This window comes from Hypanus sabinus, chromosome 19 (genome assembly GCF_030144855.1).
Source record: "Hypanus sabinus isolate sHypSab1 chromosome 19, sHypSab1.hap1, whole genome shotgun sequence".
NCBI lineage: Eukaryota > Metazoa > Chordata > Chondrichthyes > Myliobatiformes > Dasyatidae > Hypanus > Hypanus sabinus.
The window spans coordinates 36837100-36863486 of NC_082724.1; the positions used below are offsets into that span (position 1 = coordinate 36837100).

The following is a 26387-nucleotide window of genomic DNA, read 5'->3' on the forward strand; positions in this document are numbered from 1 at the left end:
TTTGGCACAATAGGAGTACCACACAGTCGCCTGCAATTTTGTCACCCTTTTCCAGCAAAGCCACATTGAACAATTGAATGGTGAGTGGTGAGGCCAAGAAAAATGTACAGCAGGCAATCATTGTTTAATTGAATGGTACACTGTCTACTGAACAGGTCTTGTAAAAGCCAAGAAATTTCCCTTGGACACTTCAAAAGCAGAGAGAATACACATGAAATCAGGTATGGGGGTCTGAGTTTAGAAGGGAAGGAGGGCCAAAAGTATGGAGGAGTGCCATGGATTGTCTGGTTTGAGTTAAGGTCAGCTGGTCATGGTTAGTGGTGGGATACTGCAACTGTCTCTTGAGGGTGCAATCGGATGTTGAGCATCAAATGGAAGAGGGTGGTCAAGCTCACGATTGGGAGAGGAGCAGCAGGCTTGATATTCGGAAGTCAGGTTCTGAAACACAGCACAGTATGTAAATTACTTAAAGGGGACTTACTTTAGTTGGGTTCTCAGTGATAGTTAGTAATCTGCTCAGGGAGGTCTCCAGAAAGACAAGCAAACCAGGCTCCTCAGAAGTGTCAAAAGCCTGCTGTAAAAGCCATAGTTTATATACCATGCTGGTCACTCATAGTCACAGAAAATTCCAGAAGCAGAATGCAGACATGGATGGTTGAGCTTTTAACATATTATGCATCAGATGCAAAATGAGATTCCAGAATGAAATACTAGATTGTGTGATCCAAGCTGCAAGATCCCGATTTTCATTTAGCATTTTAGTTCTTATAGAAACTGAATAGTATAATGCAGTAAAATATGGTACATACAATCCAATTCCAAGGTATAATTTACCAGGTTGCTGTCTCAACTTGGCATCCGACAAAATGCTCCCAACCATCTTGTTCTTCATTGTGCTCTCATTGGTGGGTCCCTGTTCTCAGAGGATGAGTGAGCCAGTAGCTTCAAGTTTCTAAACATTAAATCTTAAGTTACCTGTCCTGGGCCAATGCCTCCATTTGTTGAGAAGCTTTAGGAAATTTGACATGTCACCAAGTCCTCCAACATCTACAAATACACTGTTGTAAGAGTGCTGACCGGCTGCATCACAGCCTAGTACAGCAACTCCATTGCATGAATGCAAGCGGCTGCAGAGTTGTGGCACAGCCTGATCATCATCGACACAACCCTCCCCACTACTGACAGCATCTACCACATTCACTGCCTCAGGAAGGTGCCATCAATTATCAAGAATCCCTGCCATCATGCATTTTTCTTGCTGCTAGCATCAGGCAGGAGGTACAGAAACGTGAAGTCAGATACCACCAGGTTCAGGAACAGCTATTTTCCAACAACCAACAGATTCTGAACCCTAACTGCAAAACCCTAAACCAACCTCAGCAATGGAACAGCCACTTTTCTAGTCCATGGAATTGTCTTCAATTGTTTCTTTGTTCTTCTTACGCTAAGGTCTTACATTTGCACACTTTTCATCTTTTTTCACTGTATATTATAATTTTAAGTATAATTAATATTCTGTCCCTTTCTACGTACATGCTTGATTCTACAACAAGCTTTTCATTGTATTGTAGTTCACAATATTCGTGCACTTCAATAAGCCCGACCTTACGAACATTTGCCCCAGCCCTCACACAAGCTTCTAAATGTTTCATTACACATCATGTGCATTCATACTGTACCATATCTCTAAACAATTTTTTTTAATCCAATTTCAGCAGGCAACGTGAATTTGAGCATTGCCATAAACCTATCAAGAGTTTCACCATTTGAAACTATGTGACCATACTACTTGCACAAAACTTATTATCCAAGCTGACCTGTTATTCTCCTTTTAGCAGATTCTATAGCCACAATTACCTATCTGAAGATGAAACACTTAACATAGGTGGGTGTTATATAGAAAGAGGAAGAAAAATTCTTAGGTTCTGTTGTTGGGCACATTGGAACACTTGGGGAATATCAACAAGCTGGAAATTGAGACAATGGTCAACCCAATTTTCTACCATTTAATTAAATGGAGGAAAATCAGAAGCATTTGACCCTTGAGTTAAATTGCTCTGGTTTTGCCATACAGTACTGGATGAAAATGTAGATGTCCTTCTTCTGGGGTAATTCACTCCGTCATTTTGTTTTCTACTACATCTTCAATATTATTACTACATCCTACCAAAACCTTCAACATTTAAACCATAATTTCACTTTAATTCTGTGACCGGCCCTAAAATGAAACATAGACTTTTTTTTATTTGTTGAAATAACATTATTCTAACTCTCTTAATAAGCTCAGGAGGCCTAAAATTTGACACCTATGGAAGTCATATGTTGTAACATTTTTCAGTGATTTGGTTCCTTCCTAAAAGTAAACTCCCATAAACTAGTTGTCAAAACAAATAAAGCATTTGAGAAAAATATTTTAAAAAGCTTCGAATTCTTATTAAAAGCATAAGGATTTCATATGAAATGTAATATTAATGCTAGTTCAGGGATATTTCTCCAAGAACCTGAGAAATTCCCTGCTGTGGTGGAGAAAAATTTTGGCAGTGTATTCAGGCAATAAAGATCCTCCAAGGTGGTCAAAAAGAGAACTTGAGCTGAAACACTGGATTTAATGCTGGAGCAAAACATTATCATGGTAAAAGAGTTGAAGCATGCCCAAACGCTCATTAAGGGGCTGGCTGCAACTTAAAATATCTACTAATGCTCACTTGGGAGACAAGGCAACTTGACAACAAACACACGGCTGTAAGCCCTTTCCTAAAAGTAACCAGCTATTTGGGAGAAAACAGATTATCAAATTATTGATGTAGGTTTCTGTTCCTTAGAGAAATGCAAAATCACCTGTTAATGCAAAGTCAAAGATTACCTCTGAAATACACTGGAAGACTTTCTGGTGTATTTCATCTTCAAAATCTTACTATTGATTTTACAAAAAAACTTTATAATTGTCAAAAAGGACATCAAACCAGCATACATCATTTCTAAGTAGAGAATAAAAAGAGGACATGAGACCAAACGCTACAATGCCAGAAGGCTCACATAAAGGGGGAGAGAGAAAAGCAGAAAACTACAGGCCAGTCAGCTGAACATCTGTCATTGGAATAGCAGCAGCTTTTATTAAAGATGTTATAGCAAGGCACTCAGAAAAAATCAAGTTAATCAGGTAAAGTCAACACGGTATTGTGTGAGAGAAATCATGTTTGACCAAATTATTGGAGATCTTTGAAGAAGTAATATGTACTGTAGATAAATGGGAACCAGGGTTTGTGCTGTTCTTTGATTTTCAGAAGGTATTTAACAGTGTGCTGCATTCAAGATTATAGCAGAAAATAAAAGCTCATTATGCAGGAGGCAATATATTGGCCTGTATAGAAGATTAGCTGATTAACCAGAAAAAAGGAATCGGCATAAATAGGTCCTTTACTGGTTGGAAAGATGTTACAATTGAAGTGCACAGGGTTCATTGCTCGCGCCTCAACCCATTACGATTTTTAAAAATAATTTGTATAAAGGCATAGTTGCTCAGTTTGTTGATGATACAAAGATAGGTTGTGAAGTAAGGATAACAAAATAAACATAATATGGGAAAATGTGGAATTGTACATTTTAGCAGTAAATTAATTATATTATCAGGACATTGAAAAATGTAAAATTGGGAGACTTAGATGTTCTACTGCATGATTCATAAAAGGACAGTATGCAGGTAGAGAAATCAATTGCCAAACCTCACACAATATTATCATCATACATTGCAAAGGTTACTGAATGTAGAAAAGCTTATGCTTCTGTCATATCAGGCATTGGTGAGACCATATCTAGGATATTGTGTATAATATGGGTCTCCGACTGGAAGAAATGCCTTTGAAAGGAGTTCACACAAAAATTTTACTAGACCAATACATGGAAAGGATATGATGCCTTCTGATGAAAGAAATGGCAGTTATCTCAGGAAGCTCATATCCATTGAAGATTTAGAAGAATGACAGGAGCTTGCCAGATCCTGAGGAGCCTTGAAAGGTTAGATATGGAGAATTTGTTTTCTCTTATAGGGGAAACAATGACAAGGCATCAATGTCGAAAAATAAGGGGTTATGAATTGAAGAGAGAGGTGAGGTGCCTTTTCCTCTCAGAAGGTGCCAAGCCTATGAAGGTCTTCCTTAAAGGGAAATGTAAATAGCATCGTTGGATATTTTTAAGGCAGGAGTAGATAGATTTTTGATAAGCGAAGAAGTAAAAGCTGACTATGGATAAATGGGATTGCACAGATGAAATAATCATAGCAACAATCATCCTATTAAATGGAACAATCATCCTATTAAATGGAGAAGCATGCTCGAGGAGTAAAGTGGTGTATTCCTGGTCCTAATTCATGTCTTTGTATGTATTTATGCATGTTACATCTTTCCGTCTTTGACCTTCAGTTCCATATTTGACAATTTTTATGCTCACCACTCCAGTTTCCATCTCGCAACATACTACATATTCCAAGGCTGGGAAATTAATAGGTTAAAAAAAAAAAATGAAGGTTTTCAATTCTGGCAATAATCCCTGTCAGAACTGCCAATGGTGAAGGTTGGAAGTTCTAACGGTGATATGGTAGAAAGCAGCAGATAAAGATCATACTCACTTAGTTAGTTTAAATTTGGCCAATGTCAAACTCAAAATAGACATATGAAAGTCATTTATTATACTTTTGAATTGCATGATACACCAACCACAACAAACATCTAAATAATAATGGACAGCTAAAAGCCTGTATTCTATTCAATCTGTCCCACAAACCCACACAATTGTGATGTTTTGTATACCCTGGTAACGCATTGTATTCTCTACAAATAAAACCTTGTTTGCTACAAGTGAAAATATCTATTTGGAAAAAATAAAGTGCAGAAAGTTCTACATCTATTCAAAATCGGTGCACAAGATCCTCTGGGTGTGAAGTCCACAAGGCTTCCCCAGTTTGTTAATGTATTCAATTACCTCAACTGGCAACAAACTCTATGAAGCAAAGATAGCAGAGCTGGGGTTTTTCTTTTTGGAGCGTAGAAGAATGAGAGGGGACTTATGAGAGGCATAGATAGGGTGGGTAGTCAGTACCTGTTTCCCAGGGCACCAATAGCAAACACCAGAGGGTATATGTACAAAATTAAGGGAGGGGAGTTTAAGGGAGACATCAGGGGTAAGTTTTTTTTTACGCAGAGGGTTGTGAGTGCCTGGAATGACTTGCGAGGGATGGTGGTGGAGGCTAAAACATTAGAGGTATTTAAGGCACATGGATGAAAGAAAAATGGAAAGTTATGAGGTAATAAAGGTTTAGTACTTTTTTTAAGGATTATATGGGTCAGCACAACATGTAGGGCTGAAGGGCTTGTACTGTGCTGTAGTGTTCTATGGTTTTTAAACTCCAGCTCTAAATTGAAAGAATTCAGCAAACTAACATCTACCACAAAAACCCCAGTATGTTCAGAATAATATAGAGGAATACAGTTCTCTGAGAAAGAATCTCTTCCTGGAACCTAACCTAGCTTTGGCCATGCATAGTTTAAAATTATAAGCATGACTGCCAACTATCACTTCCCCACCCTTTCTCACTATCTATAATTTATTAACCTATATAGTTCAAGAAAAAAAACTCAAGTGGAACATAATTTATCCCCTTTATCATTTAACTCGATTCCACTCTATGTGTAGAGTCCCAAGTCTTTTATATTACCTTAATAACTGAGTTGGTTTACAGTCCAGTGACCCTCCCCTGCAACCTTTCCCAGCTTCAATTATATCCTCAGTGTAAGTAATCAAAACTGACCATGGTATTCATGTGCCCTGACTAAAGCCTTGTGCAAGGTCAAAACAACTTGGCTCCTGATAAGTAACAGTTTGACTAACGATCCCAACAATTTATTAGCTCTAAATATGGTATCATGGCCTTGCTTATATAGTTTTAGAGCTGTATACATTGGTATATCCATATCTTTCTCCGTCTTTCATGCATTACCTTGAAAGTAGTCACGTTATCATGCTAGGTGTCTGCTATTCTTGCTGCTCTAAAAAAAAGAGTAAACATCTATTTTGAGAGAAATTAATGAACTATTAAGAAAATTGCAGTGAAGTGTGATTTTGGAGAATATGATTTCAGTAATAGTAACGAAAATAGCAATTATGATCCACCTACATTAATGGTCCTTTTTATGTTTCTCAAGAGCTGATGAGCCACTTAACCAGCATAACTGCCAGAAAATTTGTTAATCGTGCCATGGAGTGTACAACTCTGTTAGAAATTACATGGAGAAAAAAACTCTTTTTAACCAGACCTTGTAGCTCTACAATAGAAAATTGCAAGTGGATCTCAATTGCGACAAGCCTCAGAAAATGCATAAAAGAGGTATTTGAATAATTGACCAGATGTGATATACATGCTAGCAACCAAAATAATCTTACAAAAAGCAAGATTATTCTTTGACTCAGAGCAACCTAGAAATGAAGCATGAATGCCACTGTATAAGGTGCATACTGTACCTATAATTTAAATTTGCATTTATTATAAAACATTTCTTAAGTCTATTAGGATAGCACAATATAAAAAAATAAATTTTATTGTATTCAAATACTCTGCAGGGAAGAATTAGCTTTTCAACTCTACTACATTGTAGATGTTCAATTTGTAGAACATCCACCCTTTTGTTTGTACATATTATCCTATCTGTCCATCACCAATAACACTTTACAATGTTATTCTTCTCCCTCACAATCACCATCAATAAATGTTACCTATCCACACAAATGTTATCTTTTCTTCCACTTTGCAGAAAATACCACACACACACACACACACACACACACAAAGGAGAAGCAGAAAATTGGAGATGACGCCCATCTAATTAATTTAATTAATACTAACAGCATTTGAGGAATCAAACACCAATGTTATCCCTGTGTGGCTGGTTGTCATAGATGGAGATCTGGAATCCTGAAGCCACCTGATGCTGTATCCACTGCAACCAAATATCTGAAAGGCTTGCTGCATATAATTCGCACTGGCTCCATGTTGGTACTTAGTGACATGAAGCTCCATTGAGAGCTCCATGGACCCAGGTTTGATTCTAGCCTAGAATGCTATGATGCGGAGTTTGCATGTTTCTGTCCGTGATCAGGTGCTCTGACTTTCCCCCCATATTTCAATGATATGCAAGCATGTTAACTGATTGTGGTAAATTGCTCCTTAATGTGGTTAGGAGCAAGTAAAGTCAAAGGGGAGAGTGATATGCATGCATGAAAAAAGAGTAAGTTGCATCAATACAAGAAAATGATGAGGAAGAAAGTGGGATTGACCCCTCGGAGCTAACGAAAATGCTTTTCAGTGCCATTATCTAAGAATAAACAACGAGCATGATAACTCAGAATGTGTAAAGCTTTACTGCAAGTCAATGGAACAAGGCTAATTTTCTAGAATACTCAAAATCACCATCCTTCCATATCCCAAGCAATGTTGTATATTAGAATTTACCTCATTGTTCCTTCACTGATGACAAGAGGTTCACCTCCACCAAAATCGTAAGAACACTAAATTCATGAAGAATCTTACCACATATACTTCTCACAGCAAGAATAACTAAAGAGGCTACTAACATGTAATAACACATTAACTAACTATTTGTACTGACCTTTTTCCAATTATCCTCTTTTAAGAGACTCTTAGATAAGTACATGGAGCTTAGAAAAAGAGGGCTATACGGTAGAGAAATTGTAGGCAGCTTCTAGCATAGGTTACATGGTCGACACAACGTTGTGGGCTGAAGGGCCTATAATGTGCTGTAGATTTCTATGTTTCTATGGACTTCAATGGAAAGTAAAATTAGACAATGTGTATAGTTGTGTGCATTAATTTACACGTCCACTAAATTTCAGTTTTATTACCATGGCCATGCAAACACACACACACACACACACACACACACACACACACACACACACACACTTCTTTGTAAAAGGGAATATATAGAACATTTCTATTTGGTACAAGAAATAGCAAAGAATAAGATGGGCATATGTACAATCTATCTATCACATCTATCTAATAATAGATTCTTGAGGTACTTCCATGCTTAAGGTCTAAATTTGACAAGCTAAATTAGCTAATTTGCCTCTCATATGCAAAAGTAATTATCAAAGGTATTGCACAAAGTATTCAAAATGGAATATTGAACAAATAAAATGAATTAGTATTTCTACAACTCAGTTACAGCTATCTTACAATCCATTATTTTTCTTTTTTTAAACCACATTTTTGAAAGCATTCTTTTTTTTTGCTTTATTTATTGACCTTGGTAAGGAGGTTTACACTGTGAAGTTTGAATGCTCATCTGTTCCAACAGGGAAAAAAAAGTCTTAACATTAAATTCAAATGCCACCAAGTGAATCTCATTTAACTTCAATGGACGGATAGCACAGAGAACAACACAGTAAATACTGCTATATAGTTTAGACGTCTAAACGCAGCAAATGTGCAAGATGTCATACATTATGGATTAACATATTTCAGTTATCAACAGCTAATATTAATTCAACGTGCAAGATATGAATTAGGCTTTTATTGATTCCATTGTTGCATTTTTATATTAAAAACCACATCTATTTGTATTTGTTAGTACTTCTACCTTTGGTGTTTTATGTTCCTACAGCAATACATTGCCACAACTTAAGCTCAAAGAACTACTTCACATCTTCCACCTGGGCATGTTGCATGGGTTCCTAAATTAAATTCAATAATTGCAAAGAAATTGTTACTTATACAGTTCTGGTCTGCACCCTATTACACACATTCTGTCCTGTCCATCCCTACAACTTAAAACAGGCTTATTTTCTCCCATCACTAGTTCTCCTACAGAGTCACATCTGGCAGAAATGCTTGCAGCTGGGTGATCTGGAAGACTGTTTGAGGAATCTGGAGCAGCAACTGGATGACCTTCGACTCATAAAAGAGAATGAGGCAGTCACAGATGAGAGATACAGGGAGGTAGTCACACCTAGGCTGCCAGAAGCAGGTCATTGGGTGACAGTCCAAGGGGGGCAAGCGAGGGAGAGTAGACAGGTAGTGCAGAGCACCCCTGTAGCCATTCCCCTGAATAATAAGTTTACCATCCTGGATGCTGTTGGTGAGGACAACTGACCAGGTGTGAGCCACGGTGGCAGGGCCTCTGGCACTGAGTCTGACCCTGTGGTGCAGAAGGATGGGACAGAGAAGAGGAGAGGTGTCGTCATTGGAGATTCTATAGTCAGGGGAGCAGACAGGAGATTTTGTGGACGTGAGAAGGACACCTGCATGGTTTGTTGCCTCCCAGGCACCAGGGTCCGGGATGTCTCTGACCGGGTGCATGACATCCTGGTACGAGAGGGAAAGCAACCAGAAGTTGTGATACATGTTGGTACCAACAACATAGACAGGAAGAGGGATGAGGTCCTGAAGTGTGAGTTTTGGGAACTAGGCAGAAGGCTGAAGAACAGGACCTCAAGGGTGGCATTCTCAGGATTGCTGCCAGTGCTACGTGATCGTGATGGTAAGAATTAGAGGAGATAGCAGTTGAATGCGTGGCTGAGGAGTTGGTGCAGAGGGCAGGGTTTTAGACTTTTGGATCATTGGGATCTCTTCTGGGGAAGGTGGGACCTGTACAGATTGGATGGGTTGCACCTGAACTCGAGAGGGAGCAATATCCTTGCAGGTAGGTTTGCTAGCATGGTTCGGGAGAGTTTAAACTAATTTGCAAGGGGGATGGGACCCGGAGTGATAGAGCAGTGAAAGAAGTGCATGTACAGCCAGATCTAACATATAAAGAGGCTTTGAGGAAAGAGAAGCAGACTAAAGGGTGTAAACGTAGTACGGAAGAAGGGCTAAAGTGTGTGTACTTCAATGCAAAAAGCATCAGGAACAAAGGTGATGAACTGAGAGCTTGGATACATACATGGAATTATGATGTAGTGGCCATTATGGAGACTTGGCTGACACCAGGGCAAGAATGGATTCTCAATATTCTTGGATTTCAGTGCTTTAAAAGGGATAGAGAGGGGGGGAAAAGGGGAGGAGGGGTGGCATTACTGGTCAGGGATACTATTACAGCTGCAGAAATGGTGGGTAATGTAGCAGGATCCTCTTTTGAGTCAGTATGGGTGGAAGTCAGGAACAGGAAGGGAGCAGTTACTCTACTGGGGGTATTCCATAGGCTCCCTAGTAGCAGCAGAGATACTGAGGAGGAGATTGGGAGGCAGATTTTGGAAAGGTGCAAAAATAACAGGGTTGTTATCATGGGTGACTTTAACTTCCCTAATATTGATTGGCACTTGATTAGTTCCAAGGGTTTAGATGGGGCAGAGTTTGTTAAGTGTGTCCAGGATGCATTCCTGTCACAGTATGTGACAACTAGGGGGAATGCCATACTAGATGTAGTACTAGGTAACGAGCCGGGTCAGGTCACAGATCTGTCAGTGGGTGAGCATCTGGGGTGATCACCACTCCCTGGCCTTCAGCATTATCATGGAAAAGGATAGAATCAGTGAGGACAGGAAAATTTTTAATTGGGGAAGGGCAAATTATGAGGCTATAAGGCTAGAACTTGCAGGTGTGAATTGAGATGTTTTTGCAGGGAAATGTACTATGGACATGTGATTGATGTTTAAGGATTTCTTGCAGGATGTTAGGGATGTTAGGATGCAGCATACCTGAGGTTTAGGAAGCAAGGAGCAGATGGGTCTATTGAGGAATATAGGGTAGCACGAAAGGAGCTTAAGAAGGGGCTGAGAAGAGCAAGAAGCGGGCATGAGAAGGCCTTGGCGAGTAGGGTAAAGGAAAACACTACGGCATTCTTCAATTATGTGAAGATCAAAAGGATGACAGGAGTGATGGTAGGACTGATTAGAGATAAAAGTGGGAAGATGTGCCTGGATGCTGTGAAAGTGAGCGAGGTCTGCGATGAATACTTCTCTTTGGTATTCACCACTAAGAGGGAACTTGATGACGGTGAGGACAATATGAGTGAGGTTAATGTTCTGGAGCTTGTTGATATTAAGGGAAAGGAGGTGTTGGAGTTGTTAAAATAAATTAGGACGAATAAGTCCCCGGGGCCTGACGGAATATTCCCCAGGCTGCTCCACGAGGCGAGGGAAGAGATTGCTGAACCTCCAGCTAGGATCTTTATGTCCTCGTTGTCCATGGGAATGGTATCGGAGAATTGGAGGGAGGTAAATGTTGTCCCCTTGTTCAAAAAAGGTAGTAGGGATAGTCCAGTTAATTATAGACCAGTGAACCTTACATCTGAGGTGGGAAAGCTGTTGGAAAAGATTCCTAGAGATAGGATCTATGGGCATTCAGAGAATCATGGTCTGATCAGGGCAGTCAGCATGGCTTTATGAAGGGCAGATCGTGCCTAACAAGCCTGATAGAGTTCTTTGAGGAGCTGAGTAGGCATATAGATGAGGGTAGTGCAGTGGATGTGATCTACATGGATTTTAGTAAGGCATTTGACAAAGTTCCACATGGTAGGCTTATTCAGGAAGTCAGAAGGCATAGGATCCAGGGAAGTTTGGCCAGGTGGATTCAGAATTGGCTTGCCTGCAGAAGGCAGAAGGTCGTGGTGGAGGGAGTACATTCAAATTGGAGGGTTGTGACTAGTGGTGTCCCACAAGGATCTGTTCTGGGACCTCTACTTTTCGTGATTTTTATTAATGACCTGGATGTGGGGGTAGAAGGGTGGGTTGGGAAGTTTGCAGACAACACAAATGTTTGTGGCGTAGATAGTGTAGAGGACTGTCGAAGATTGCAGAGAGACATTGATAGGATGCAGAAGAGGGATGAGAAGTGGCGGATGGAGTTCAACCCGGAGAAGTGTGAGGTGGTACACTTTGGAAGGACAAACTCCAAAGCAGAATACAAAGTAAATGGCAGGATACTTGATAGTGTGGAGGAGCAGAGGGATCTGGGGGTACATGTCCACAGATCCCTGAAAGTTGCCTCACAGGTAGTTAGGGTAGTTAAGAAAGCTTATGGGGTGTTAGCTTTCATAAGTCGAGGGATAGAGTTTAAGAGACGCAATGTAATGATGCAGCTCTGTAAAACTCTAGTTAGGCCACACTTGGAGTACTGTGTCCAGTTCTGGTCACCTCACTATAGGAAGGATGTGAAAGCATTGGAAAGGGTAGAGGAGATTTACCAGGATGCTGCCTGGTTTAGAGAGTATGGATTATGATCAGAGATTACGGGAGCTAGGGCTTTACTCTTTGGAGAGGAGGAGGATGAGAGGAGACATGATAGAGGTGTACAAGATATTAAGAAGAATAGACAGAGTGGACAGCCAGTGCCTCTTCCCCAGGGCACCACTGCTCAGTACAAGAGGACATGGCTTTAAGGTAAGGGGAGGGAAGTTCAAGGGGGATATTAGAGGAAGGTTTTTCACTCAGAGAGTGGTTGGTACATGGAATGCACTGCCTGAGTTAGTGGCGGAGGTAGATACATTAGTGAAGTTTAAGAGACTACTAGACAGGTATATGGAGGAATTTAAGGTGGGGGGTTATATGGGGGGCAGAGTTTGAGGGTCAGCACAACATTGTGGGCCGAAGGCCTGTAATGTGCTGTACTATTCTATGTTCTATAAATCGTCAGCCTCAGTAATCTGTATTGTTACTTTCCCACCGCAGCTGCTGGACTTGCTGAGTACTTCCCACATTTTCTGCTTTAGTTAAGACATTTGAAGGTGGCAAATCAAATGTCCAGAATGAACCACAGCAACCTAGAAATGGTTAGTATCATGTTTCACTCAATGTTTTTGTTAAAACAATACAGTGATCTAGTTTCCAAATTGATGGCATTCATTTACTAATACTTGGAAAGGTAAAACTTTTGAGGACTCTAACAGAATTCAACAGGCCAAAACTGTACTGGTAAAATGTGATGAAATTTAATTTATAGATTAGTGAAATCAAACATTTTGGAAGCAAGAGTAAGGAGAACAGAGTGACCATGGTTTTTTCAAAGCAGACTTAAAGTCGACAGTAGGAGATGTTCAGGCTATGAAAAATCATACAATATGCTGGCCTTTACCAGAATGGTACAGTACAGGAGACTCATCAAGTCCATTCTCAAACAAGAAAAGTCCAACTAGTCTTCCCCACTCCACTGCCCTCCCCCAGAGCCAATAAATTCCTATTTAGACAACTCTTTGAACACCACAAATGATTCTGCCCTCATTACTCCTCGGACAGTGCCTTCCAGATCTCATGAGAAATTCCTTCTCTCAATTCTTACCCTGATGCAGTGACCTCTGGAATTAGATTCCCCAACCATGTGAAACATTTTCATACAATTTATCCTGTCAAGTACTCACAGAATCTTAGAACATAGAACAGTGCAGCAAAGTAACAGGCCCTTTGGCATTCAACATTGTACCAAATCAATTAGTCATCAATGGCCAACTAACCTCTTCTGCCTATACACTGTCCATATTCCTCATATTCACATGCCTAGCTGGATGCTTCTTAAAAGTCCCTTATGTACCTACTTCTGCCACCACCCCAAACAGTGCATTCCAAGGTGTAAACAAAATTCTCTTCTCATCTGTCCTTTAACTTACCCCCTTCTCACCTTAAATGCATGCCCTTTGGTATTAGGTATTTCAACCCTGGAAAAGATGCCACCTGTATACTCAATGCCCCTCATAATCTTATATACCTCTATCAGATCTGCCCTTAGCTTCCGCCGTTCCAGAGAAAACAACCCAAGTCTGTTTAACCACTCATTGTAGCACATGCCTTCTAATCCAGGCAGCATCCTGATAAACCTCTTCAGCACCCTCTCCAAAGCCTTCACATCCTTCTTGTAATGGGGCAACCAGAAATGCATGCAATACTCCAGTTATAGCATAAAGCATAAAGCTGCAACATAACTTCCTGACTTTTGAACTCAATGCCTCAACTAATAAAGCTAAGCATTCCATATATGCTCTTAACCACCATACCAGCCTTTATAGCCACTTTCAAGGAGCTGTGAACTTGGACCCCAAGATTCCTCTGCTCATCAACACTGTTAGAATCTTGCCCTCCATCAATCACCCTCGTCAACTCATCAAAAATGTCAATGTTGACACCATTTACTACACACAAAACCTTGCTGGATCTTATACATTTCATTGAGATTACACCTATTACTTGCAAACTTCAAAAAGTAATGGCTCATTCTACTCAACATTTCAAAATCAGACAAACTCAGATCACTGTGCTCAATATTCTAGCCGATTCTAATGGTATGTTGAATTAAATTAAAATTTTCTGATCCCATTGTACTTGGAGGATAAATGGCCTCTGGAGTGCACAGAAGATACTTACTGGAAAGGTGACTGGATGAGGAAGAAATTTTGTGGAATTAACTAGAGAAGCTGACATCAGTTTTCTTTGAAAGGGTCTGTTAAATGAAAATTAAACAGGAGTTTTCAAAATGAGAAATTTTATGAACTTGTGAAATGGAATGTAGTGTCCAAAAGAATAATGGAAGTAGATTAAATGTTAATTTTTTAAATGGGACCTGATATATCATTGAAAAGTAAACATCTGCAGGTGCATAGAAAGGAAGAGTGGAAATTTACTAAGCAACACACACAAAATGCTGGAGGAACTCAGCAGGCCAGACAGCATCCATGGAAAAGAGTACAGTCGAGATTTCAGGGTGAGACATCATCATGAGTCCTGCTGAAGGGTCTCAGCCTAAAATGTTGATTACTCTTTGTGCATTGCTTGGATTTCCAGCATCTGCAGATATTCTTTTTTTTTTGTGAGTGGAAATCACTAAATATGTTTTCTCATGGCCAACATTAGGGATGCATGGTTTTTATTGGATGCATGATTTTACATGTGTTCTGATAATCTGAATGGACCAAACCATAAACTTTAATGAAATCTAAGTGTTTCAGGATATAGTTATGCAGCTGATGCTTGCATCAAGGAGGGTGCTGTGAACGATGACTGGATAAATATGGTTTCATTTTGCAAAAGGCTTCGTGTTCCAATGAAACTTATGCACAACAGGAATGAAAATAAATGACACAATGGAATTCTATACAAGGATCATGTGTACATTTCACTGAACTTCATATTATCTCCAGATACTGGCAAAGCTTAGAAATGATGCTTCTCCAAAACATATTAACATACAAGTACACATGGACACTTAGGCTGGAATTATGAACACACTTCTGGAATAAAAAAGGAATTCATGCTCTCTGCACCTTCTGAGCTATTCCAAAAAATGAGACCTACTGGTTTCCAGCAGTATAAAATAAACACAATCTAAAGTTAATACAAGGAACTCCCATTTTACCATGGGTTATGTTCCTAGAAAACCATTCTTTTTTCCATAACACAAAACATTAGCATTTAATGCACCAAGAAATAAAAGCTGAAAATCAAATTAGAAATGACACAAAATTCCTATGAAAGCCAATTTTTCTTTGGCATCTGACATTCTTTGATAGTGATTTCTGAATTCCATCAGGGCAAACTTCCACTGCAATACAACGGTTGCCAGTATCCAATGACTCACTGCAAGTTTATAGGACAGAACAAGGCCATTCAGCCAATTAAGATAATCCCTGCTCTTTGTAGAGCAAACTATTCAGTACACTTTTTCTCATAGATTTCCCCTTCTAAATTATTTACTCTCAATGCTTTTCCAATTGTCTTCCTGTTTCTCTGTTTCAACCAGCCTGACAGACAATTAGTTCCAGATTAACCATCACCCACAGTGCAAAAGTAAGTTTTTGCCTTTATTTAAGCATGTGACTTTTCCCTATCACTTTCTAATCAGTGCTCCCATCTCCATGGAACAGATTTTCTCTGTCTCGGCTAAACTTACCTTGATCTTGTACACCCCCACAATCTTTCCTCTCAAGCTTCTTTACTCTAAAGCAGGCCAACCCACCTTCTTCAGTTCAACCATATAACTGAAATCTCTGTCCTTGGAACCTTTCTCATAAATCTTTTTCCGCATCCTGACTATATCACCTCAGAATCAGGTTTGTTACAACCAACATGTGACGAACTTTGTTCACTTAGCAGCACCAGTTCAATGCAATACATAATCTAGCAGAGAAAGAAAAAATATACAATAATACTAAATAAAATAAACATAATAAGTAAGCAAGTAAATCAATTGAGTATATTGAATAGATTAAAAAACATGCAAAAACAAAAATACTGTATATTAAATCAAAGTGAGGTAGTGTCCAAAGATTCAATGTCCGTTTAGAAATTGGATGGCAGAGGGGAAGAAGCTGTTCCTCAATCACTGAGTGTGTGCCTTTAGGCTTCTGTACCTCCTGCCTGATAGTAACAGTGAGAAAAGGGCATGCCCTGCGTGCCGGAGGTCCTTAATAATTGTCATTGCCTTTCTGGGACACCACTCCCTGAAGATGTCCTGGGTACTTTGTAGGCTAGTACCCAAGATGAAGCTGACTAGATTTACAACCTTCTGCAGCTTCTTTTGGTCCTGTGCAGTAGCCCCTCCATTCCAGACAGTGATGCAGCCTGTCAGAATGCTCTCCAAGGTACAACTATAGAAGTTTTTGAGTGTATTTGTTGACATGCCAAATCCCTTCAAACTCATAATAAAGTATAACCACTGTCTTGCCTTCTTTATAACTACATCGATATGTTGGGAGCAGGTTAGATCCTCAGAGAGCCTGACACCCAGGAACGTGAAGCTGCTCACTCTCTCCACTTCTGATCCCTCTTTGAGGATTGATATGTGTTCCCTCATCTTACCCTTCCTGAAGTCAACAATCAGTTCTTCTGTCTTTCTGACATTGAGTGCCAGGTTGTTGTTGCGGCACTATTCCACTGGTTAGCATATCTTACTCCTGTACACCCTCTCATCACCACCTGAGATTCTACCAACAATGGTTGTATCATCGGCAAATTTATAGATGAATTTACAGATGATATATGAGCTATGCCTAGCCACCTAATTATAGAGGGTATGTATAGAGAGTAGAGCAGTGGGCTAAGCACACACCCCTGAGGTGCGCCAATGTTAATTGTCAGTGAGGAGGATATGTTATCACCAATCCACACAGATTGTGGTCTTCCAGTTAGGAAAACAAGGATCCAACTGCAGAGGAAGGTACGGAGGCCCAGGTTCTGCAACTTCTTAATCAGGATTGTGGGAATGATGGTATTAAATGCTGAGCTATAGTCGATCAACAGCATCCTGACAAAGCTGTCTGTGTTATCCATGTGATCTAAAGCCATGTGGAGAGTCACTGAAATTGCATCTGCCATTGACCTATTATAGGTAAATTGCAATGGTTCCAGGTTCTTGCTACATCCTTGCTACATTTACTAACTTGAAATACAACAACAAAAAAAGAACCTTCAAGCCTTCCCATCTCATTCTTCAAAACTTGAATGATTATAAGGATAATCATTCCAAGCTCTCTTTATATGTCAATTCTGCCATCTTGGAATCAATCTGGTGAACTGTAAACTGCCCCTAATATATAGATGAGTGGTAAATCCTGGAAATAATGGGAATGTGAGGAGAAGAGGTTACAGGAAAAATTTGTGCTACTATGGAATTCACCTGTGATCCAGCATTAACTAGATAGGTCAAAATGGTCTTCTTCAATATTGTTAGTAATATTAGTGTATCACCTTCATCAACTTTGACTGTGGTTAAACTTAATTTGAAGACACTAAATCAGTTTTAGTTCTCAATTAATAACTCAGATGTAATAACACCAAATGCCATTATTTTATAACTCTGATTACTACTTTCAGTAAGGGTATCACACTCATTATATTCCATTTCATTGCTATCATCCTTGTATTTCAAGAGGATTTAAAATTTATGATAAACCCTTCAAGGTAAACACTTCTCTCAACAACCTTAGACACTTCAAAGATTTCTCAAATTTTTAAAAAGCATTAGAATCTAATACAGTGGGCAACTCAGCAATAAACATGATAATCAGAATCATGTGGTAATGGTTCTTAAAGATTTTAGGGCATGAACAATTTGATGACATTTATTTGATTATAATGCTATACCCCACTTTCAAAATAAACATTTGTTGCCTCTACATTTGCTCATTCTGTTCAAAGAAGTATTTTTTAACGCATAACATCTTGGATAATTTAACTAATATAGACAGAAAACAGGACAAAACAGAAAAGAAATACTGAAAGAGTCTCCTCCAGACCTTATAATGAAACAACTGAGCCAGGATTCTGGCTTTACACCCTTGAGACTTAGGCAAATCCTCCTCTGAGGTCCTAATCTAATGTTGGCAACAGCCTTCGGAGACACAAATTTCAAATGTAAACAGATGAATAACAGGATGTAAACGGAGTATAGAAAGCCTGCAAATTTGGCATCACCCAAGAGTTAAAATCCACTCTTGTGATATATGCAGATTTAAAACAGAATTTGTTAAAAATAAAACATTTTTGTAGTCCCTAAAGTGAGTGAATAGAGGAATTCTCTTATGTGGGAAGGTAAATGGATTGTGTCTGTTTTCATTTGAGTTGAGAAATATGATCATTGCAACCTGAGTTCTGAAAGAAGGGATAATTTAAATATTGGCTTGTTTAAATCAAATTATTCATCAAGTTACTTGCAATCAGTTCTTTATTTACAAAGAAATTGAGAAAGGAAAATCTGTAGATGCTGTAGATGTTTCTTTTTTTGCACACTGGTTCTGGTCTGTCCTGTTTGGTGTGTTTGTTCATTGATTCTTTTATGTTTCTTGTATTTATTGTGATTGCTCGCAGGAAAATAGATCTCAGGGTTGTATACACACGCAACATACAGTCGGCCCTCCTTATCCGTGGGGCATTGGTCCCCAGCTACAATTATTACTAAGCAACACAGCAGTTTAATTATTGAAATACATATGTTTAAGTGTTTAATATGCACAGAAAGGTAAAATATATACTATATACTAAGACAAACATCTGACTAACTGACACTAAACCGGATGTACCTGCACTTAGAGTACTTCCGTTTCCCCCCCCCCCCCAATTCCCAATCCATGGTAACCTATGCATATCCTCCCATATATTTTAAATCATCTCTAGATTAGTTATAATACCTAATACAATGTAAATGCTATGTGAATAGCTGTTATACTGTATTGTTTAGGGAATAATGACAAAGGAAAAAGTCTGTACATGCTTAAACAAGAAGTGCTGGAGACAGAACTTACGGGTTTTCCCGATCTGCTGTTGGCTGAATCCGAGCATGTGGAACCCACAGATAAGGAGGTCCATCTGTACATATCATTGATAATAAATTTACTATGAACATCCAAATTTGAAATTAAAACATAAGGTGCTGGATGTCCTCAGCAGTCCAACATGTTAAACATTATTTTTTGCTTGTTTAGCAGTTCTGATGAAGAGTTATTGACCTGAAAATTTACTGTTTCTAACTCCAAGTATGACACCTGACCTGCTGAGCGCTATCCACTTTTACTTCACTTACAATGCCTAGCCATCCACAGGCTCCTAAGCCACATTGTTACATTTAACAATATGCAACAGCTGTGAGGAACGTTACTATCAATAACAGAGAATAGTTTTTACTGATATTGACCATTATTATGAAGATGACTATTGAGAAGATCTATATGAGGCATGTCAGAGCACCCACCACCCAGCTCGTGCTCTTGTTCTCCCTGTTTCCATCAGGAAGGTGGTACAGGAGATTCAGGATTCACACCACCAGGCTCAGGAACAGTGGCTACTCCTCAACCATCAGGCTCTTGAACCAACTTCACCTGCTTTATTACTGAGAGGTTCCCTCAACCCATGGACTCACTTTTCTTGACTCTTCACCTCATGTTCCAGATACTTATAGCTTACTTATTACTATTTCTTTCTTTCGGAGTTGCACAGTTTGCTGTCTTTTGCACACTGTTTGAACATCCAAGCTGGTGCTGTCTTGCATTGATTCTGTTATGGATTTTTTGCAAGAAAATGAATCTCAGGGCTGTATATGGTGACAGATATGTATTTTGATAAGAAATTTACTTTAAACTATAAAGTACCTCAGAGTAATGAACAGCAATTTCAGAACAAACATACTTACAGACTTCCTCTCCATTCTTTGATAGCGTATGGATATGAAATTACTCAAAACATTTCTATCTTATTTACATGAGAATTCCATTTAAAAACTCTCAACTATTTACGTACACAGCTATTCTGTCTCCACTGAGGTCACTGGATAGTGATGAATCATCATTCCTTAAAGGAAAATAAATAAATTGAATTGATCCTCGATCCATAACTGTCACTGGATGAAAACAAACAATTGTCTGCTTACTTGGCTTTTATATTACAACTCGGTAAAGGCCGTCCAGTAGGCTGGGAGGCTGACATGACTGGGATAAAATTAAACCAAATCCTTAGCAAAAAGTGATATAGGATCAAAAAAAATGTAGAATCCATTACAATGGGAGATAGTACAGGTATGTAAGGAAAGCAATGTTACAGTGGTCATGGATGACTTCAATATTCTGGTAGATTGGGAAAGTCAATGGATTTCAAGCGAAGGGAATGCTAAAATCCGATGTATCGGTATTACAGTTGAGTAAAGGTGCTACAGAAGCTTGAGAAAAGTTTTTTTTGAGATATATAAAGAGTAAAAAAAAAAGAGACAAATGTGGATAATGGACTGCACAAAAATGTTGGAGAAGTAGTATTGGGAACAAAGAAACTGTGACAAACTGATTAAGTATTTTATGTTAGTCTTCAACATGGAAGACACCAGCAATGTGACAAAATCTCAAGAATGTCTCTTACTAAGGAGAAGGTGTTTAGAAAGCTGAACAGTCTGAAGGGGGATGTCACCTGGACGAGAAGGACTACACCACTGGATTTTGAAAGAGGTAGCTTAAGAGACCATGGAGGCATTAGGATTGATCTTTGAAGAATGACTAGAATCAAGAATGGATGCAAGACACTGGAAAATCAAAATGTCACTCCACTCTTTAAGAAAAGAGGCAAAACACAGGGAATTATAGGCCATTTAGCTTGGCTTCAGTAGTTGGGAAGATGATGGAGTCCATTATTAAGGATGAGGTACCAGGTTACTTGGAGGCACATAAATAAATAGGCCAAAGACAGCATGGTTTCCTTAAGGGAATTTTTTACCTGAAAAATCTGTTGGAATTCTTTGAGGAAATAACAGGCAAGATAGACAAAGAAGAGTCAGTGGATTTTGTTTACTTGGATTTTCAGAAGGCCTTTGATGAAGTGTTGCACATGGTAAGAGCCCATGGTATTACAGGGAAGGTACTAACATGGGTAGAAGATGGGCTGACTGGGAGGAGAAAAAGAGTGGGAATAAAGGTGTCCTTTTCTGGTTGGCTGCTGGTTACCAGTGGTGTTCCGCAGTGATACGGACCGGTTTTTTTCACATTATATGCCAATGATTTGGATGATGGAATTAATGGCTTTGTGGCCAGGATTGTAGATGATACAAAGATAGGTGAGGGAGCAGATAGTCTGTAGTAGGACTTAGAGAGATTAAGAGATTGGGCAAAAAAGTGACAGGGATGTGCATAATCATGCAGTTTGGTAAAAGAAATAAAAGTATAAACAGATTGGTTTGGAGTATGTGCCCTCAGGGTACGTGCCCTAGAAAGTATTCGGAACAGTCAAATAACTAACTAACTAACTGAGATAGCTTATAGCTAACTAATGTGCCCTTCCTTACAGAGTTATATTTTATGATATGTGATTCTGCTTTCCAAAATACTCCAACAGGTTAAAACACAATTTTGTCAGCCAATGATCAGTGGCAAAGAGATGCAAAATGATGAAGCAATACTAATTTTTCTAAAGTAGCTGCAAAAAGTAATCCAAGGAAAAATTGAAAACAGGTTTGTCAAACCCATGATAATTTTACCAGTGAAAAGATTCCTTCCTCTGTGTTTGAATGAAAACCACCATAAATGTAAATAATCACGTGGAAAGAACCAAGATATCAGCATGGGTTAGAACTAAACAAGGTACGTATGTCAGAGCATACTTATTGCGGATGATACAAAGATAGGTGGAACATACATAGGCAGGCCTTCCACATCACTAAACATATCAAACAGACACCTGCAAAAGTAAGAGGTTAAATCCTGCACAGGAAGATTTATGAATAGATGGCAATGGAAACATTCCACATACTATCATAGAGAAATTCCAGAAGCACTTTCAAATAAGTTAATTTAATACAGAACAAAAATAGCCTATCATTAAAAATATATAACACTGCAACCAAAAAAAAGCTCAAATTCTACAAATTAAAATTTTTACAATGGTCTAAAAACAAATTAAAATCTCATAACTGAACCAAAGAATGTAGGAATTACTGTTTCATAATGAAGGATTAAAGAAACATTGCTTACACTGTTTCTGCATTATTAAGAACATTCATAAAAGTGTAATTTTACTTTATCCTTCAGGGCAATATAGTGGAGCATCCAACAGAACACAACCAGAAATAATAATACCCAACACCTTTTACTGTACAAAATAACCAATTAAATATAAAACTCATCAGCCAATCCCATGTTTTATTAGTAAATTCTGTGTCAAATAAAGCACAGCAAGTACAGGACATGCTATCAAGATGACTGGGCACTTCAAGCTTTTGTACTAAGTATGGCCATAGGTAAGAAGAGTGAATTCTACAAACCTCAGTCTGTTGCCTGCGTCCTTGCCCCCATCAGTAATTGGTTCAGTAGACACAGAACCAAATAACTGACCTGATCAGGGCATGATGTGGCTGGTGAATGGTGAAAAACAACCATCCTCAAGAAAACTCCTAATGCAAGTACAGAATTTAAAGACTCCTTCTCCATGATAAAAATATATCGTGACAATGATATATCATGTGAGAATCAAGCAATGAATTATCATTGAGGATCTGGATGTTTGTGTATTATTCTGTATTTATGTTTGTATATTTATCTCATATGTCATCAAAATAAATACAAAACATTATTCTACTTTAACGATTTCATACCACATATTCATTGATGGTACAGACTTGTATCTGGCTTCTGGGTCATTCAGGACACAGTGATGTGTTCAGGGATTTGGCTAGCATCATTCATTTCTTGGGAAGTCTTAAGCTTTAAAGAAAGATACTAATGCTATTGGTAGATGAGATGGTGCTGAAAATTTTGCATCTGCCAAAATTGGTATCCATGATTCTGTGATTACAACTGTGCAGAAAAACTGGTATAACATACAAATGATACTGGCGGCCTCAGAAGGTTATGGAGAAGTAACTATTAAAAATGAAACAAACTGATTACTGTACAGACCCAGGTAGGCTGCTGCAAAAAAATTAACACAGTAGTAAAAGCACAAATTCTAATTTTTAAAAGATTTTTCAAAATAGAAATTGTGTTAAAGAACAAATAAAAGGGGAAATATTTGGTGAAGATTAATGGAATAATATAATGAATCTAAAATTATATGTACGCTCTTTTTTAACTGAAACAAGGTTGAAATGGATCTAGCACAAGTCAACAAGAATTGATGAGTAACAAAAGACCAATTTAATTAACTAATTGAGTAACATTGGACTCTAGCTAATATAACTAGAAAAAAAGTTAGAGGTAAAAACACGTTGATTCAAGCTCTCTATGTAATACCTTGGATACTTAAGCAGAGACTAAGCACTACAGTCGGCCCTCTTTATCCGCGAGTTCTGCATGCGCGAACTCAACCAACCACGAATCGAAAAAACCTGTAAGTGCTCTTCCAGCACTTGTTCGAGCATTACAGACCTTTTTTCTTGTCATTATTCCCTAAACAACGCAGTATAACAACTATTTTACATAGCATTTACATTGTAATTAGGTATTATAAATAATCTAGAGATTATTTAAAGTATATGGGAGGATGTGCGTAGGTTACTATGGATCGGGATTGAAAAAAAATCGGAAGTTCTCTTACTATGTAAGTCGGAACAGGTGCATCTGGTATTATTTAGCATCACTTAGTTCAATGTTTGTCTTAATATATAGTATATATTTTACCTTTCTATGCATGTAAAGCACTTAAGAATGTATGTTTCAGCACCAGGCTCGGGAAGATCCCGAGTTCGATCCAGTGACAGACCACTTCTGAGCGCACTCTCCATCCGTGTCTGGTTGATGTGGAGGATCAAAAACCCAAAACCCAATAATTAAACCACTACATTGCTTAGTAATAATTGCAGCTTTCATTGGGGCAGGGCCTTTCTCACTTTATCCTTTAAAATTGTTCTGAACGTTGACCGACTGTAGCCTAACGCTTTTCCAATGACCGATGGCGTTTCACCTCTTTCAGATTGCTTTATTATTTCCAATTTATTTTCAATCGTGATTGTGATTATTTTCGTGAACAGGAACACTGCTGATTCAGAGCTCTGCCGCCAGGTCCTAATGTCCACCACACTTAGACAGGTTAAATAAGGTCTGGGGTTCCGCTGGGTCCTAAGATCCACTGCATTGAGACAGGTTGAATAAGGGACTTGAGCTTCCGCAATTTTTTGGTATTCACGAGGGGTCCCGGAACCAATCCCTCACGGATAAGGAGGGCCAACTGTACTTAAAAAAATAGAATTGTCTGTTCTTCTCTAAAGTAACAATGTGGTGTTATAACTGTTCCAGTTGAAAGTGAACACAGTCACAAAGATAAAGGAATAAATAGTCTACTAATGAGTGGTATTTACACAGTTTATCACAACAGATTCTTTGCAGTGAACAACAATAAGGAGTCAATTTAATTCCCCACTCTGGAAGTGATTGCCAGACAGCAGTGCACAAATTCAATAACATCAACTGTAATTTTCAGGCACATGAGGGGAAAAACTAATTAAAGGAAAATATATAATTTTTGATGCAACAAAATTACTACTGTGACACAACTGCCATTGTCAAGAACTAAACAAACCTGAGAAATATGTGAAAAGCTGTGAGAAGTTCAAGTGTGACTACTTCCAGCGAATTCCAATTTCCATAACGATAACATAACTGTCTTCAAAACATCCCTCAGTTTTTCCTAAATCTATAGCTGAAGGAAGAGGAAAACCAATGTCAATAAGTTTTGTTCTATTTTTATTAAGCCAACCAAGAAACCAAGCTGAACCATTCAAATCCACTTAGTGTTTATTTGAAGTGAGAGAATTATTTCAGGTAACTAACCCTATAGTCACTGCTATCGCAGAAGAATGAATTGTAAATACCAACAAGAAGATTTCTCTGTACCACACATTATAATACATTCTACATTTATATTTTAAATAAAACAATTTATTCAATTTTCACTTCAACAGTACAGCTACAATTGAGTGGCTATTCAGGTAGGTATCTTTATTCTGTATAAATGGTAATACACATTTTTGTAAATCCTTTTTATTTATGTGCTAGTTTCACATATTTTAGTATGAAGGTTAAATGGTGATTCCTTAAGGGAGATGAGTTTCGTATATTACTAAGGACACTCTGAGTGTTTCAGGTAAGAAAATTCAGTGAAGAATCATACACTTCACATAACCTTCCAGCATGCAGTGAAATGATCAGTTTGACAGATTTCCTTAACAGGTCAAGTTCAAACAGAGGTTAAATTAGCTTTTGTAATACCGTAATCAAATTCCAAGTTTGAGATAAGGTTTTGTAGGAAGTGTCTGCAGCTTTTTAAATTTTGGTGAGAGCTTTGGATACAAATATGTTTTCTTCATACAGATCCATCTTCAAAATGCAACTAAAATGCTAACACAGTGGTTGAGTAAACACTAATAGGGTTTCATTCAGTTCTTCAGAACCAAGGTGAAATAATAATTTATGATTCTGTACATAGTGGTCCTTTGCTCCCTATTATGACCAAATGACTTTTTTTATTTTTGAGTTTTTGGGCAATCCAGACACAGTAACAATGCTTATAACCTACTCTTGGAGGTTTTAAATCCCAAAGGGCTTACCTTTCCAGCTGTAGGCAAAAAGCTCTTCTGGCACATTCCTGCCAGTTTCCAGAAAATAATCCACCTATACTCTGTTTAAACAGCCACACACAACTTTCCTTCACTGGAGGATAAAGACATCCAATCATATAACAATATTCAAAATCAGAAGTAACTAATAAATCAGACACCTCACTCTCTATAAGGTCACTTGCAAAGATTCCTTGTCTTCCCCAATATTTCACTGTGTGAGAATATTACAAAGTGACAATGAAATGCACAGGATAAAATGTCAGTTGTTACCCTTAGTCTAAGCAGCCGAATGCAGAACACCTGCCCCAACATAGTTTACCAGCTTTAATGAGGAAAAGGATGAAAAGGGATAAAACTATAAATACTTTCAGAG

General features: G+C 38.4%; 1 protein-coding gene across 6 annotated transcripts in view; it reads right to left on the reverse strand.

Annotated features, from left to right (window-relative positions):
- The window catches only part of foxp1b (forkhead box P1b), a 524891-nt gene that overhangs the window by 406072 nt on the left and 92432 nt on the right, over nt 1–26387 (reverse strand). For 3 of the 6 annotated variants that reach the window (XM_059944319.1, XM_059944322.1, XM_059944326.1), the window contains exon 3: nt 24976–25095. The exons of 2 other annotated variants lie outside the window; for them this stretch is intronic. The gene's annotated coding sequence lies outside the window, so the exon portion shown is untranslated. Of the gene's footprint in view, nt 1–24975; nt 25096–26002; nt 26021–26387 lie in introns of those variants that run through there. One more of the 6 variants, XM_059944320.1, reaches the window with a different exon arrangement.